This window comes from Pleurodeles waltl, chromosome 10 (genome assembly GCF_031143425.1).
Source record: "Pleurodeles waltl isolate 20211129_DDA chromosome 10, aPleWal1.hap1.20221129, whole genome shotgun sequence".
Taxonomy (NCBI): Eukaryota; Metazoa; Chordata; class Amphibia; order Caudata; family Salamandridae; genus Pleurodeles; species Pleurodeles waltl.
This window is the reverse complement of record NC_090449.1, coordinates 1,074,540,911-1,074,546,910: the sequence shown is the minus strand read 5'-3', so window position 1 is coordinate 1,074,546,910 and position 6,000 is coordinate 1,074,540,911.

Sequence of the window (6,000 nt, the reverse complement as noted above, 5' to 3'; positions counted from 1 at the left end):
CTGCTGACAAGCCGGACCTAGCAGGGCTCCCTTACACTGGGGTTGTGAAGCCACAACCCCTGTAGCAGAGCACCACGGTCCTTGAGGGGGTGTAATGAATCAAGATACTAGCCCCCAGAACCTGCCATGCCCCTGGGCATCTATGCCTCTCATTGGGGACCCCGAGCACTGCCCCTGTTCCTGGACCCTGGTCTCAGGGGACACGAAGGCAGCAGTACTGGCAGGGGTGATGCAGCTGGAGGGCAGGGTCTTCTGACAGAGGTCTGCACCCACTCAGGTGGGAGGTGAGTTCTTTATTTCATGTTACGCCTTTAGGTTACACATAGCTGCAAGCTTCCTGGCTCTATGTGTGACTTACAAGACCAGTCCCAACTTTTCTCAAAGTTCTGGCACTTAGGGCCTGATTACAACTTTGGCAGAGGGGGGTTAATCCGTCCCAAATGTGACGGGTATCCCGCCCGCCGTATTACGAGCCCATTATATCCTATGGAACTCGTAATACAGTATGCAGGATATCCGTCACAATTGGGATAGATTAACCCCCTCCGCCAAAGTTGTAATCAGGCCTTTTGTGTCCACTTCGAACCCAGTATAAAACCTGTACTACAAGGCGCAGAATTCTAAGACAAATCTTGGACTGGCCTAACTTGTCACACATGACCCTTGTAAATTGTAAATTTGTCACCTATGGTTACAAGAACAGTAGGCGGGACCTGACAGGGCTCCTCCCTCCCTCCAACTATCCTTATCCGGGAGTTCCCGCTCCGCCTCACACACCAACGTTCTATTACATCATTCACTCTCAGCGTTCCAGACGCCGGCGCAGACGTAGAGAGATACAAGGGCGCGAGCAAGTCTCTTAGGAGTTTGACTTCCGTCCGGATTCTCCACTTTGCCCTTCCTCCATCTTGAGCACCAAAATGAGGGCCTCTTAAGAGGCTAAGGGTGGAAACCTGGTCAGCATCTCATGTGAGGAGGGGGCCTTGGCGTGGACTCTGCTACCCTTAAAGTTAGGTCAAATCAGCATCGATGGTCACATATTTTTGGCTGCTTGTGTAGCTAAAACATCATCAGTTGGCTAGAATGTTTCAAAATGTGCGACAACCCTCCCCCCACCCCCTCCTCCAACCATGTCTCCAGAAGTCAGAGGCCTTTGATTGGCATTACACAAGAATCCTGGGTCGGGTCCAGCAGAACAGACATTATAACCCACTCCTGGGACTGTTTACTGTATCTGACTGTATTTGGATTGTTGTCTAACAGCAGTGCCTTTTAGACCAGCTCTTCTGACAGAGTAAAGGACGTAGGCGTTTAAAAGCACAGTGCAGTGCATGTGCCTCTGGAGGGACGAAGGAGAACTCACTCCTTGAGATCTGTCCTTGATGCAGAGGATGTGTGGACCTCCTGCGCCAGGGTGAGGTAGACTGCAGGCACCGAGTACCAGGGATGCCCCACGCCTGGGCACTACCTAAAATAATCATGCCCCCATCCCTGCACCCTGGCACAGGTATATTTATCAAAGCAAATTCCTCTCTGCGTTGCCTCCTTCAGAAGAGTATTGTATAAATGTTAGGACCAGAGGCCGAGATGCTTCTGAAAACTCTCTCCCAGGTGGAAGAAACAGCAGAACTTCTCACCTGGATACCCGAGGTCAGAGCAGATACCTATCAAGGAGGGTTTCAGTCACTGACGACTGATTGGAAATCACTTCTTGCTTTTAACTGTAACTGATCCACCCAGGATACTCTCTACGCATGGGGCGGGCAGGGGGGCCAGAACACCCCTCTGTGTTTCTTAACAAAATCTGGATGTTTAAGACACTAAGGCTCGGAATGTGACCACCTTAGGGCAAGACCGGATGCTCATATCACATCCACATTTAAAGCACCACAATACCTTTAAAAAACTCTACTTTTTAAGAATAGAATGTTATAAAAGATGAAAACTCTGACCCCAGCTGGCCTCCTTTAATGTACCTCCTAGGATTCCCTAATACAACACGTGCCTAAAACAGCCCCCTTTGGATGAACCAGTCCCAAGCATGGCTGGACCCCACCAGTCTTCCTACATGATCAAACCTGCTTCAAAGTCCTTTTTAGGGTAAAAGAACACATGGCTGAATCCCACACACCTCAGCGTTGTTGTTTTAATTATAATTTTCTTTCAATCCCACACACCTCAGCGTTGTTGTTTTAATTATAATTTTCTTTCATGCATCAAACTGGACATTTTAAGGGAGGCTTGAAAACGGATGGATACATTCTAACTCCAGTTGCCAATCATCTTGGCCAAACCAGGAATGTGATGTGCCCAGAGCTCTGACTTTCTAGGAGGTACCCTACCTGGATAAAACTGATACCTTTGCTGTTCAGGGGTGCTCACCTGTTCTGGGACATCTTAAGGGTTTTGGGGGCCCTGGGCCGAACATATTATCGGTTCCCACTTCTCGGAACAGCTTTGAAGTTATGACCCAGTTTCAGCTTTTTCTTGCCCTGTTTGCCAGGTCAATCTCTGTGACCCCCTCCCATTTCTCATATGAGAGGTCCTGTTTTGATCTTAAAGGAACTTTTTTGTGGATGTTACATGAAACCTAAACACAACATTTCTCTGCAAAATGTCTGCAACAGACTCTCACACGTCACTGACATTGAAGATAAATTAAAGGAAACCGGTATTTCAATCAACCTGTTAAATAATGATTCCGTGTCTCCAGGGCAGGACTCTGCAGAACAGAGGGGGCTCCTTCGGGGGCCCCTGAAAGGCCGGGCCCGGGGTCAGCGACGCAAAGCCCAGGCCTTAAAACGTCTCTGCTGCTGTTTATGTATCGAACTGCCCGGGGCCCTGCCCGGCGCCCTGCCCTTCACCAAGGCTTCCTAGGTGGGCATCCCTGGACAGTGCCCACCTATCCTTGTGCCCTGCAGCCTGTGGCCCCTGAGATCTGGCACCCGTCCCCACACGCTCGAGCCCGGCTCGAGCCGACTTCCAGCTGAAGCTTTGCTTCCCACTTCCAGGAATCCTGTCATTCAACCCCCGACAGCTCTTCCCACATCTCTCAGTGCATCGCCCATGTACAAATGATTCCCACAAATGGAAATCGTGCAATCTCTGACACCTGTGTAAGATGCGAGTTGTGCAAACCAGGCCTGGTCTATTGACAAACCCCCCAGTGGCCTCAAAGGAGTACAATCCTCCATCCGCATAATCCAGATGTCAGTCTTGACCTTGCCATGGCCACCCTGCTGTGCGCGCGGATCTTGTGACTGCCCAGGCATAAGCGCTAGAGAGTGAGCACCTCGAATCTGGTCAAAAGACTGACTGACTGACTGCTTGAAACTTGCCACAAACCTCTGGCTGGTGATCAGCTGAATGGCCCGGTTAGCTAGGCCCTCAACCTTATGTTAGCATCCATCTTGGCTAGATTACCATCCATGGGACTACCAAGAAAACACCTCTTGCTGCTGGTTAGAGGCCCCTGGCCCTCAAAGTTTCATAATGTACCATGTGGTCTAGGACTTAGAAACAAGGGGCACAGAAACTGACAACTCTGACCTTGCCCTAGGAACTGCAGCTACTTTTGATGAAAGTAAGTACTTACTCTGCGAATCTAACCCCCCCAGCCAACCAGGTGGTACTTAAATGCCCGTGTGAAGATTCTTACCCTCTATCTTGGAATAACCCAAGCAGTCCCCCTATTCGATGTCCTATGTTTGCTGCTGGCATGGGCAATCCCTGTACTAAGAGACATCTCTCATAAACCACAAATGCTTAAATGAACCTGGGCCAGAGTTAGTTGCTATCTCCTAATTCCTGAGCTTGGAACATGAACTGATCGATAAACTACCAGTTGGTGTGGAAATCTAATCAGAACCCACACTGTCCAATGAACTCAAAGATCTGGGAGAATCTTCTGTATCTCATGAAGAGAATAGCTGACCCCCCCCTTCTCTTGGAAGAAGAAAAAGTGTTGAAGGTTCGCCTTGCAAGGGCCACCAGATGGACCTGGAGTTGTCCTCTTGGAATAAATCCCCCACCAAACCCTGCACCTAGAGAAATAGCGTTATTTAGGAACTCTGTGTCGGGCATTTTGCAAACAAATGTGTTCTTTGCACTTGGGAGCCCATCAGAATTGCTAATGCTAAACTCTGGATGACAGCCTGCCATGAAGGACACCTGGGCATGGCAGGTGTGTCCGCCAGTGCCAGCTGGCCTCTGGTGACCAGTGATGGTCAGTTGTCCCGGTGCTCTGCGTGTGACAGGAGACAGATCAGTGTGTGAGGAGGATGCTCAGTCCTCGTTCATGCAGTTAGGACTGGTGCAGGGTCCATGCTTTGGGGCTCAGACACTAGAAGTGCTGTTGGATCGCAGGCAGTGCTGAGGTGCCAGTGTCTACATGGCTCCGGTATGTAATCCATGCCCTGCCATGGGAATATCTGAATGCCAAGACTACTGCCATGTCAAAAGCACAGTGCTGTGGCATGTGGGCGCACTGTCCTGCCAGGAGAGCACTTTCCAAGGTTTGACCAGGGCTGAGAAAAAAACGGGCACTGAATTGTCCAAATGTGTACAGCACCAGTGCATGTACGCAGCCATGTTGTACTGGTATGTACAGCACCAGTGTCATGTATGCAGCCATGTTGTATGGGTTTGTACAGCACCAGTGCCGTGTATGCAGCCATGTTGTACGGGTTTGTACAGCACCAGTGTCATGTACGCAGCCGTGTTGTACTAGTATGTACAGCACCAGTGTGACGTATGCAGCCATGTTGTACTGGTTTGTACAGCACCAGTGTGACGTACGCAGCCATGTTGTACTGGTATGTACAGCACCAGTGTGACGTAAGCAGCCATGTTGTACTGGTTTGTACAGCACCAGTGTGACGTACGCAGCCATGTTGTACTGGTTTGTACAGCACCAGTGTTGTGTACGTAGCCATGTTGTACTGGTATGTACAGCACCAGTGTCATGTATGCAGCCATGTTGTACTGGTTTGTACAGCACCAGTGCGATGTACGCAGCCATGTTGTACTGGTTTGTACAGCACCAGTGCATGTACACAGCCATGTTGTACTGGTTTGTACAGCACCAGTGTCATGTACGCAGCCATGTTGTACTGGTATGTACAGCACCAGTGTGACGTATGCAGCCATGTTGTACTGGTATGTACAGCACCAGTGTGACGTACGCAGCCATGTTGTACTGGTTTGTACAGCACTAGTGTCGTGTACGTAGCCATGTTGTACTGGTATGTACAGCACCAGTGTCATGTACGCAGCCATGTTGTACTGGTATGTACAGCACCAGTGTCATGTACGCAGCCATGTTGTACTGGTTTGTAAGGCACCAGTGTCACGTACGCAGCCATGTTGTACTGGTTTGTACAGCACCAGTGTCATGTACGCAGCCATGTTGTACTGGTATGTACAGCACCAGTGTGATGTACGCAGCCATGTTGTACTGGTTTGTAAGGCACCAGTGTCACGTACGCAGCCATGTTGTACTGGTTTGTACAGCACCAGTGTCGTGTACGTAGCCATGTTGTACTGGTATGTACAGCACCAGTGTCATGTACGCAGCCGTGTTGTACTGGTTTGTAGAGCACCAGTGTCATGTACGCAGCCATGTTGTACTGGTTTGTAGAGCACCAGTGTCATGTACGCAGCCATGTTGTACTGGTATGTACAGCACCAGTGTCATGTATGCAGCCATGTTGTACTGGTATGTACAGCACCAGTGTCATGTACGCAGCCATGTTGTACGGGTTTGTACAGCACCAGTGCTGTGTACGCAGCCATGTTGTACTGGTTTGTACAGCACCAGTGTCATGTACGCAGCCATGTTGTACTGGTATGTACAGTACCGGTGTCATGTACGCACCCATGTTGTACTGGTTTGTACAGCACCAGTGTCATGTACGCAGCCATGTTGTACTGGTATGTACAGCACCAGTGCCGTACACGCAGCCATGTTGTACTGGTTTGTACAGCACCAGTGCTGTATAC